A 12,494-nucleotide genomic window follows, 5' to 3' on the forward strand; every position below is an offset into this window, starting at 1 on the left:
GTTTTTAAGTTTTTTTTTTCAAAAACCATTAACAAGAAATCAAGAGTACACAAGTTTTTGTTTTAAGAATTCCATCAACAAGAAGCCTATGTCATATCAGCCTATGGAAGTTACTGACCTCTTTGTATTATTTCTACTATTAACTGCCATTTTTATTTAACCTAAATGCATACAAAAACAAACTTGTGTTTTTTTGTTTTTGCATGCATATATTGGCAATATATATCACTCACCATACATGCATATATATATATATATATATATATATATATATATATATATATATATATATATATATATATATATATATATATATATATATATATATATATATATATATATATATATATATATATATATATATATATATATATATATATATATATATATATATATATATATATATATATATATATATATATATATATATATATATATATATATATATATATATATAAATTAGGAAACAAATTAAAATAATAAAATATTTCATAAAATAATAAGTTTTGGTAGTTGTATCAAAATTGCTTGATATTAAATCAAATGCAGAAAATAGCCTCTCTACTTCTAGTAAGAAAGTCACAGAAGTAATTACTCTGCTCACCTCTGTATCCTTTTTGGGTATTTCTTAATTCTCTTAATTAAAAAAGCTGATTTCACTTTTAAACGTTCTTTTTCTTCTGGTTGTGACAATTGCCCATAAAATTTGTATTATAGTATTATCCATAAAATTTGTATATAAAGTATTTTTATTTAAAAAGTTCATTTGTCACACTTCTCAATTTTACTTTTTTATAAAGCTCATTTTCAAATTTTGTCTAGTTCTTCATCAGAATTAGATGTACCTAAAACTTTATGAAGTACTGTAGATGGTTCAGCTGTTTTTCTTATTTCTTGAGTTACTGTTAATATATCAGCATCTCTACCATAAGTTATTTTCTGATATTGCTTTTAAGGTTTAATCATATATCTGATTCTCTTCTAACAATATTCTACAACTAGCATTAGTTGAAAATAATTCGTAGTATAAAAAAAAACAACGTTAAAAACAAAGATTAGATTATCGGTTGAAAATTAAATTATCTCAAATCGAATAAAAACAAAAACCTATAAAATAGGTCGAAAAACAAATTGGTCCAAAGAAAAAACATCATAAATTGGTTGAAAATAAAAAATACTATAATTAGTTGAAAACAATTTATGCTTCAGTATATTATCTAAAAATTAACTCCACTTTTTATTAGATGTTCTTTTTGTCGAACAACTTTTAGGTTGAGATTTTTGTAGGTCTAACTAACTGACACAGTCTATTTGTGTTTCAACGTTTTAACTTGTGTTTTTCAAACACATTTTGTATGTGTGTCATTTTGTATGTGTGCCATTAATCAAAATATATAATGCTGTTTTTACTTCTTTGTGTCAATACCAATGATATGAAGAACTGTTTCCTTACATTGTTTATGAATTTAATTATAAAGATTGATTGTACAAAATGTGAAACCAAGAAGCTAGATCCACCTGTCAAGCGCACGTGTGTTAAACACATGCGCTTGACAGGTGGTCTACTTATCTACTTACAATACCTTTTTGAAATACCATTCATAATAAACTATTAGTTAGAAACAATTGGCCACAGAATGTAAAAACACATTGCTTTATTTTGCCATTTTACATGCATAGTTTTTTACTGATTTTTATAATTAAGGTTTATTTTACTTTTTCATGTCCAAAACTTTTTTATAATGTTTGCTTTGAAAAATAGAATTTTTAATTTAAAATATTTTATAATAACTTGAACTAATGCAATGTATTTTATAAATTGATAATTTGTTTAATTAAATAAACACAAGTGATGGTGTTTTATTTAGGTACAAAGAAATATCTTGTCGATAAACTATTTGCTGTAATTCACTACTACTTAGAAGGAACTTTTGGAAAAGGAAAAATAAGATGGAAAAATTAATAGATAAAAAAAAGAAGTATAGAAAGTAAAGTAAAGAAAAATGAATAATAAGAAAATTTTTAAACAAGCAAAAATATTAAAACATTAGAAAACCAAAATAAAAAACAACAAAATCATCACAAGAAGAAAAGTAAGGAACAATGTTATAAATAATTTAAAAAGAAAATGAACGTATTTAAAGACAAAACTATTTCTTTATGTTATTGTAGTATTTTTGTATACCATCTGGTTTATCACTTATTTTTAATTTTATTTATAAGTTTATTTAATAAAAGTGTTGTTATTTTTTTTGTTGTTGCTGTATGTGGGGTGTTAAATTTTTTTAAAAATATATATATTTATGTGTATGTAAGTGTGTATGTGCATACATGTATATGTGCATACGTGTATATATTTGTGGGTGTTTCGTATATATATATATATATATATATATATATATATATATATATATATATATATATATATATATATTAATATATAATAAATTTTGTCCTTATTTTTAATTTTTTTTTTATTGTATTGTTGTTTTTTTTAATATTTTTTATAATATTATTTTTTATGCTACAATTTTTTAAGATTTTCTTGTATTTTTTTTTTTATTTACTTATATCTTTATTTTTATAATATAACTATTATAATTGGTAATTATTTACCATTGTATATTATTATAATTATCATTGTTATTATTTTTATTGTTGATTTTTTTTAATTATCAAAAAATTGTTTTATATTATCGTTTTAATCGTTGTTGTTAATATTATTGATATTATTTGTGTTTTTATCTCACTTTTTAAATCAATTAAGATGTTTTATATCATAGTTACTAAAGTTATGTAGGTGCTTACTTAAAATTATTAATTGGACTATTTGAAAGCAACCTTGAGATGTAACAGAAACGTAAACTTGAAATGTAACAGTAAAAATATTTATATTTTTGCAAAATTACCAGTTACAAAAGTATTGTTATTATTTAGAAAGAAATACAAAAATTTTCTATTGAAATATTTTTCCAAAAAATTGTGCAAAAAATGCACAGTAAAACTCGAACATCTTTTTTAAAACAACGGGTCATGCCAGCCCATTTCTAATCAGCTGTTTATGGCTAATTTGAAATCATCTAATTTTAATAACGAGATAAACACTCTTTTCTTTAAGAATCGGTTTAGAGATCTTATTGTTAGGACATGAAAAAAATAGTTTAGAAAATACCGAAAATCGTAAGATTACCATTGTCGGTATTTTCTAAACTATTTTTATATAACTGTTAAAAAAAAGATCAAAAATTTAAAATTGATAAAACTAGAAAGTTATTGGATAAGAAAATCTCATAATATATCTTCTTACAAATTATTTTGTGGTGATTTTCAATTCAATATTCACGTTCTGACTTATAGTGTGAACTTGACATTGAATTTAATATGTCCTTCTGTGAAAATTGCTAAATGCAAACAAGGAATAGTATATAACTTGAGTTTAAATTCAGTTTTGTGCAAAACAAAAACTTTGAAAATATCAGTATAATATTGGTGTGTTTTCATTAATACTATGACACTCATTTCGTAACAACTACGGGCCACAATTTAATAAAAAATTGTCCAATTTATTTTTAAATTCAATTGTTGAAGTCTATTTTACTAATTTTCTAGGTAAATTATTCCAACCGTTCGCTGCTCTATTCGTAATAAATTTATTTATGGGTTTATATTTATATATTTCTCTTGAGTAATTTATGCTGTGACCACTTGTTGTGACATTAGATTTAAAAACTAGTCGATTTTACAGTTTAACACAGTAATATCTTTAAAAACTTTGAACATCTGAATAAAATCCTTTTTTTTAATCTTTATTCTAATGTTGTTATGATAATGGAAATCATGCCTGTTACCCTATGCTGAACACTTTTTAATACTTTTATGTCAGCTTTTCTAAATAAATACCAAACTAAAACAGAGAACTTGATTAGAGTTTTAATGCATACAGTACAGAGTTTCCAAATACTTCGGGTCAAAAACTAAAAACATGTGTTTAATCATACCAAGCATAGAGTTCTCTTTAAAGACGCGTGCAATCAGTTGTTATTTCCATTTTAAGTCATTTGTAAAAACCACATCTTAATCTCGTTCGCTCACTTTTGAATTTAATTGAATATTCTTAATAAAATAATTGCTTACGGTGTTTGAACCGTAATGCATTACAAACATTTTATGATACTTAACTAGTCTTTTTTTAGACCAATTAAACATTTTTTAAATTGCTTTAGCAATAGTGAACCATTATTTGAGGAATCTATAGGATCTATAGGATCAATATTGGAAATTGTCTGTAAAGTGTTGAGGCCAATAAGTTCTGTTCCAACCTGTTCTTGAACTTCTTCATCTAACGGCATTTTTAAGTCTGAAAAAAGATGTGCACAAGAATCTAAAAATTTGGTAGGGGTCCATTTGCCTGAACCCTGACGATATTCATAAAGATTCAGTTTTTCAGCAGTTTTTTGTCTATCTCTTCTTGGTGCTGGTCTTGGGTTTTCTCCATTTTCAATTTGTCTGACGTCAACCTCAGTAGGCAAAATAATCTGATGAATTAATTCATCAAGAAATCTCCAAAACCAGTATGTGAAGTCATGTTTAGACGCATTTTTGAATGAAGTGACTCAGAAACATTATTGGTACGATGTTTTAGTCCAAAAACTGAAAAATAGTTAGGAGTTTTAGAAGCCATCCAAAATTGATCAAAGTATAATTCGAACCTTTTCATTTTTTCTTTAACATCTGCACGGGAAAATTGAGCGGTTATAAGTTTCAGTTTTGTCAACTCAACTAGAACTAAGTAGCAAGGAAGCATACACAAAGCTATATAATTTTTTCCCCATTTTCATATAACATTGTCATGAACATACTCTGTTTGTAACCCTACGGCTTTTATTTTTTTAAGAATGATTGACCAAAATGAAAACGGCATCCTGTAATTCTAATGTTTGGAAAACTAAATTTTAAAGCACATAATATAGCTGCTTCATAGTCCGCCATAGAAACATTTGGTAAAAAATCATTTTCCAGTTCTTTGACCTGTGCTTTAAACAGAAAACAAGGGCTGTACAAATGCTGCTTTGTACAGCCCTTGTTTCTTTCCGGACATCAAAATATGGACGATAGGCAAAATAATTCCTCGAACTTCAGTTAAAATATGAAAAAAGTTGACCACCAGAAAAGTTTGTTGGAACAACTTTTAAAGTAGCATCTGCAAACATAATGGTAGCTTCAAGATAAAAAAAATTTAACAAAAATTATTTAAATTGAAAAATAAACCGATAAAACAAGATGATAGCAATACACATGATACTTTAAAACATATACCGTTTGGTAGATAACAGTTTATTATTTTAATTTACACGTAGCAAGGAGCGCGCAGAAGAGGGAGATATTTAGAAGTTTTCCACAGAAAACCACTCAACAAATTTCACATAAATTCTAAGTACATTTTTATTTATTTAAAAATATATCTTTATCAATTTTATTTTTAGTAGATTTATAAGCATTTAACGAATAATAACTAATAATTTTTTTCTTTACAAGTTTAGCAATCTACTCTATACCAATTTACAATTTCTATGATTTTTTAAAATTTTAGAATTTTAGAAAATATGGCATTTTTATATATAATAAAACATTGTTATATTATATAAAAAATAATATAATAAAGGCTTGATAATAGGACAAAATGATGTCGCTCCAGGCATTAGGATTTTTATTATGAGTACGTTGTAGACGCAATTAAACGGCAAAATTAACTTAAGTTAAAAATAAAAAGTTCAAATAACTTTTGAATATTTAATTGATATTTTATTTAAATAGTTATAATAATATTAATACTTTCCATGAATATTCATTGGATAGTTCTTAGATTGATACTTTCCATGAATATTCATTGGATAGTTCTAAGATTGATACTTTCCATGAATATTCATTGGATAGTTCTTAGATTGATACTTTCCATGAATATTCATTGGATAGTTCTTAGATTGATACTTTCCATGAATATTCATTGGATAGTTCTAAGATTGATACTTTCCATGAATATTCATTGAATAGTTCTTAGATTGATACTTTCCATGGGAAAAGCTCTTTTTATTTAAAATTTAAAATAAATATAAATTTATTTACTTTTTAACATATTTACCTTCAAAAAGATTGAGTAAAATAGGCGAAGCAAAAACAATGCCAATCTGGTCTTCAAAACGAATTTCCCTTCTGTAAAAATCTTGAAATGGGTTTGGTTCTAATAGCATCACTATAGCTTCATTAGGAGTCAATGGGTTACGTTCAAACTGATTGTGACGAGCATTTCGTAGATTCTAAAAAATAGTATAAACCAACTAAACATTCTTTGTCACTGGAAAAAAATAAGGCAATATTAGCCGACACGCATTTTTATTTATCACAACAACAAATATTTGTGTTGTTAAATGTTTTCATTAAACATTTAATGAACATTTTATCTGTTCTTATAAGATTCATTTACCTGGACAACCTTTGGATAAGTGAAGGACATTTTGACATGACACGGATTTTCAAGAACTTCATTGTAGATGGTTTTTAAAGGCTTTTGGGAACTAGCGGCTTGCTCGCGCATGTTTTGCAGACAACCAAGATAGTCATAGAACATAACAGATGATCCACAAGTGTGAGAAGCAATTGGTTCCATAAGTTCATTTGATGGATCAATTTTGGCTGTCCCATTGCAGTCTCTATAGCGCTTGCACTTAAAATAAACAACACCCGTTGAACTTGCTCTATTTTTTATGTAGGCGAATTCCCCAGATATATATAAAAACTTCTACGATGGCCTTCAACTTTTTGATATTCCATTTTTTTAGCAAAAAACAAAAAAATGACTTGCAAGCAAGTTTATACGAGAACAAATAAACCGCAAGCTTTTTCTTTTGTTTGTTACTTTTGTTTGTTACGTTACTTTCTCTTGTTTATTTTTTTGTTGTTATTTAGAAATCAATTGATAGAAGAAACAGGTGATTGAAATTATTTTTATTAACTAAATGTTTTAATTTGTGATATGTAAAGGTACTCTGGAGTTCTTAATTTACTCACCTTAGTTTAAAACTTACATCACCATATTAAATCCTATTGAAATTTTGATAAAACAGCTGCTAGAAAATATGTATTTGACCTTAAGCCACGCAAGAACTAAATGGTTTAATGCGTGTTTTGTAAAAAATCTAACTAAAGATTTATAACATGGCGTCCGATTAAAAGTTTTCACGATCTGACCGAGACAAATATAGTTTAGAAGAAAAGAATTCCCCCCAGCTTTTTATTAAACCTCCCACCACCCACCACCCCACCCCCGTTTATTAGATCTGAACTAAAATTTAAATCCCTCCTTCATAAAATTCAAATTCCCACCCCCCACCTTGTATTAAGGACTCGAAAGTTATATATTAAAAAAAGTCAGATAAGCAACATTAGTACGGGAGGAGTAATAAAATCCTTGTTAAATGCACCTTCGTTATACTCTATAATAAGACCGTTAAGTCACAATGGATAAAATAAAGTACCGCCATTTACATCAATGGTTAGACAATGATTTATTTTCTTTTCTTCTGGTATAACGGTGTTCCAACAAAACCTAACAGTTTTGTTATATACCTAAACAAGGCGTCGAACTTAGACCTCTCAATTATAAGCCAGCGTTCAACGGCTGATTAGATTGAGTTCTAATTAAAATAAAATACATACCGGAAAAGACGTAGTTATAAAGTCGATCGAAAAAAAAGTAGGTCAAAAATACAGTAGGTTGAAAATTCAGTAGGTTGAAAACCCAGTAGGTTAAAATTTCAGTAGGTTGAAAACCCAGTAGGTTGAAATTTCAGTAGGTTGAAATTTCAGTAGGTTGAAAACCCAGTAGGTTGAAATTTCAGTAGGTTGAAAACCCAGTAGGTTGAAATTTCAGTAGGTTGAAATTTCAGTAGGTTGAAATTTCAGTAGGTTGAAAATGTAGTAGGCTTAAAAATAAGTAGTTCATGTTTTAATTAGTAGTAAAAATAAAAAATAAAAAGTTTTAGGTTGAAAACCAAAATTGTCATATTCGATGATTTTAGAAATTTCAAGATAAGGTCCAGTCATAGGCCACCCTAGTGACACCGAACTTAATTTAGTAAAATTATAAATAAATCTGTAATTTTTTTCAATTTTTATGGTTAAATAAATGGATAAAAAAATTATGTTGTTTTGATATTGTAATACGCGCATTTTAAATATCAAATCTTTTTTGTCTTTTTCCAATAAGTCAAATTTATGTCGGAGGTCAACACACCAACAGCCACTATTGTTACTGCAGTCAACCTCAAAATCAATTAATTGTACTTTGTTTTAAGTTTTACTGTCTCCGTTTTTAATTCTTTGTTAATTTTAACTCGTTATTAATTAAAAACATAAGTTTATTTAATTGGTTATTAGTTTTATTTCTTTATTAGTTTTTATTTATTTTTTAATATTTTTATTTATTTATTTACTTATTTTTTCTTTTTTTCTTTATTAGTTTATTATTTAATTGGTTAATAGTTTTATAAACATTTTTATAAACATTTTCAAATTTTTCAAAAAGTTTTTTTTTTTCTAGGATATCTTTTTTATACATAAATTGGTTTTTTAAATTGAAAAATTGATGGGAATGCCTCCTTTTTTTTAGAGTCTTTTTCCAAGATTAGTTTATCATTAAATATCTACAACTTTAAAATGAAGCTCGCATACTAAACCTTTATAACAAAATTGTCATTATCACTTTTTCCTCTAAACTGAAATTTAATTTTAAACCACTTAGGAATTTTATTCAACCTAATGCCTGACTTATTTCCTTAAGGATCCTAAAATGTACTTTTGCATTTTGGAATTTCAGCAATAAGCTTTAGTGAATCCAATTTTTTCAATTTTTTCACTCCTGTTAAGAGAAATACTACAAAACAACTAAACTCATCTGCCACAGTTCATTCACCCCAGTTTTGATACATTGAACTATGTTAAATATTGATTGGCTGTGTGCATTGTGATTATATGAGATTTTTTTCTTAAAACAAACCGTGACATTTTGTTTTCTGACATATGCGGCCGCCTGCATATACGAATATGCCCGGGCATATTCGTAAACAAGTGTGTAAACGGTGATGTTTTCTATTTCTTGTTAATAACAAGAAATTGAAAACAACACCAACTAAAATGTATCTAATTAATAAATCTTACGTTTATTATAACAATATTATAATAAACTTAAGATTTTTTAATTAGATATATTTTTATATAAAGAGGGAAATTAAGTTAGAGGAGGGACTCCATTTGACTGTTGTAATTGGCGTTGGAGGGGGAATATCGCCCTTCTTCGCAATATACTAAATCCTCCATTCCACACAGAGGTGATTCTACGAAAAAAATAAGGGGGTGGAGGGGGAATGGGTTAAATCTGAAAAGGTACCGACTGGTTCCTAAAAAAAAAAATAGGTCCTCAAAACTAAAATTCACCCGCTGAAAAGTGTCAAAATTTGATACTTTTAAAATGGAGGATTTTATCTACGGGGGCGATATTCCCTTCCTACGCCGTTTAAAAGTTTATCAATAAAGCCTGGAAAACGGGTACAGTGGGTGATTTGCATCCGCTAAATTTTTTTTTTTGACAAAGGCAACAAAAAAAATAAAATTCAAAAGTTATATATCTTAACTGTCTATACCATAAACATAACTTTTTATAAAAAAATCTATGAGTTTTTTTTTAAACTTAATAAAAACAAAAGTTTATCTTATATGGAGGAGCGGGGATTTGAACCCCGGGCATCTCGCATGCGAAGCGAGCGCTCTACCCCTGAGCTACACCCCCTTGATTATATTTGCAAAAACATTATTATTTATATATATATTAAAATATTTATAATAAAATAAAAACAATGGAATGAAGTAGTTGATATAATAAAATAGTTATGATAATAATAATTTATTTTTTTGTTCTTAATTAATTATTAAATAAACTTTTCGCAAATTTTTTCAGATTTTTTTGGAAAAATCATTTTTTGAATAAAAAACTGATAAAAATAATTTTCTTTGATAAATTGTTAACTTTTTGGTCGCATTACATTAATTTGAAAAAAGAGCTTACTCTCGGAAGTGAAGTTCATTGTTAATGAACAAAAATCGTATTCTTGTATGATTTAAGTGAATATAAATAAACTGATATGCAGTTGCGTACTAAACCTATCCTTAAGTTATCAAAAAATTCATCCTCGATCCTATAGAAAGCTCAATATCTTTTGTTGTTTTTTTTTGTTGTTGTTATTCACCTCCTCAAGGCCGAGAATGCCACTACAGATTAGGAGGCTTACTTAGTTAAATAGTGGTTATAACCCTCACTCAACTCTATAACTCCGGAACACGAACCTTGACAAAAAGGCAGCAGCGCGGAGAAACAAAATCTTAATACAAAATGTTTCCAAATATTATTCCAAATAATAAAGTTAATAAAAAAAAAAATTTTTTTTCTGTATTTTTTGTGAATATATCTCCAACAACATTTTCTCAAACCAATTAAAAAATGCAGGTATTATTCCCTCCATAAGAAAAGCACGAAATTGGAAGAAGCAAATACATGCCAATTAGTATTATTCCCAACCTAAATTCTAACTTCAACCTAAATTCTTCGCAAAATGTATTTATGAGGATAAACCTACCTTTTTTGAAACCATACTATCTAGTATCAATACTGACTATAAAGTTCATGACTCTCAACTGTGACCGAAAAATTGAGAAAATAGTTTTTTCTTACCGGTCAGGTACTGAGCAATTAACTCAGGTAAAATTTGAATAGTCACTAAAAAAAGGGAAGCATTTTTTAAATAATTTTGTTTTAAATTTATTCATTTTAACGATTTTCGAAAGTTATAAAGTGACTTAAGATACTTGCTAAATTATTTTTCAAAACTTTTTTGAGAAAAATGTTGGTATAAATATTTTTAAATAAATGATATGATATACCTTATATACCTTCACTTATAAGATATACCTTAACTTATTAACTTTAAAAAAATAATGTATTATTTTTTTCAAGTTATACTATTCTAATAGTATAACTTGAAAAGTACTAATTAAGGTATACTATTTAATGTGTATCTTGGTAAGAATCAGTGAGCAAAAGTCAGTATTGGGAAATTTGTAAACTATATTTTTATAGGAATGTAAGAGCTTCTAAGCCCTTCAGTCTTTTATACACAATTCAGGGGCGGATCCGGAAAATCATTTGGGTACATCTGACTTTTTTAAACCATTTCTAACACCTCCCACCCCCATAATACATATGCATATATATATATATATATATATATATATATATATATATATATATATATATATATATATATATATATATATATATATATATATATATATATATATATATATATATATATATATATATATATATATATAGTGCTATATATATATATATATATATATATATATATATATATATATATATATATATATATATATATATATATAGCACTATATATATATATATATATATATATATATATATATATATATATATATATATACTATATATATATATATATATATATATATATATATATATATATATATATATATATATATATATATATATATATATATATATATATATATATAGCACTCAACATTATCCTTAACCTGTGAGGCTAACCATTCTTTTTGTTGTTTGAAATTTTTTAAAGAGCTTCAAGTGAAGTCCCTTTAAAGCAGGATTTAAAGAGGAAATCTTTTCTCAATGCAGCTTTTCAAGTTTTTTGCATACAAGTTACCGTAGCCATCTTTTCTATCCGTCTCAATAAATTGATCAATTTTGTCATGGATTAAATAAAGAGAATCGGCGACAGTGCTAATTGTTGGAATAGACTCAGCCGACCACGTTTCTGTAGCTTCTTTAAGTGGTGCCAAAATTTCTACTGCTCCCTCGATTAATTTCCACTGTGATGCACTGATGGTCTTGAAGAAAAAATATCTTTATTTGCACATAAGCTGATAATTGCACTCTTTAGATGTAGGACAGAAGCCATGCAATCCAGTTCACTATTCCATCTTGTGTCAACAGATTGGCGTAACTGTCAAATTGATTCCTTGAGCGTCTGATTCTGATTCAAGCAACTCAGCTGCAACTGTTGACTGGTGAGTTAAAGAAACCAAATCTTTGCATGTTTGCAACGCACCATCCATTCCAGCGGTCATTCCAAATGAGTCTCGAACTGCACATTGCAAAATATGATTGGTCAAAGTATTGGTCAAGGCGTTTTGACAATTTGACTGCAAGTTTCATGTTTCTTGCCTGGTCGTTCACGCAGTACATTGGCAAATCAGCAGGCAAATTTAGTTCTTCTAAGAAAGAATCCAGCTTTCCTTCAATTAAGATACCTGTGCGTCTGCCTGGGAACTGTTGGACATGGGGTGTCCAGTGATGTAGTCTCCAATTTTCGTCAATAGCATGAAAA

At 27.0% G+C, this 12,494-nt stretch overlaps 1 non-coding gene across 1 annotated transcript; it reads right to left on the reverse strand.

The window, feature by feature from the left end:
- Positions 1-9,769: 9,769 nt before the first annotated feature.
- On the reverse strand, positions 9,770-9,841 carry trnaa-cgc (transfer RNA alanine (anticodon CGC)). The gene has a single exon. It is a non-coding gene; the product is annotated as a tRNA-Ala (tRNA).
- Between the last annotated feature and the right edge of the window lie 2,653 nt (positions 9,842-12,494).

Source organism: Hydra vulgaris, chromosome 02 (genome assembly GCF_038396675.1).
Source record: "Hydra vulgaris chromosome 02, alternate assembly HydraT2T_AEP".
Taxonomy (NCBI): Eukaryota; Metazoa; Cnidaria; class Hydrozoa; order Anthoathecata; family Hydridae; genus Hydra; species Hydra vulgaris.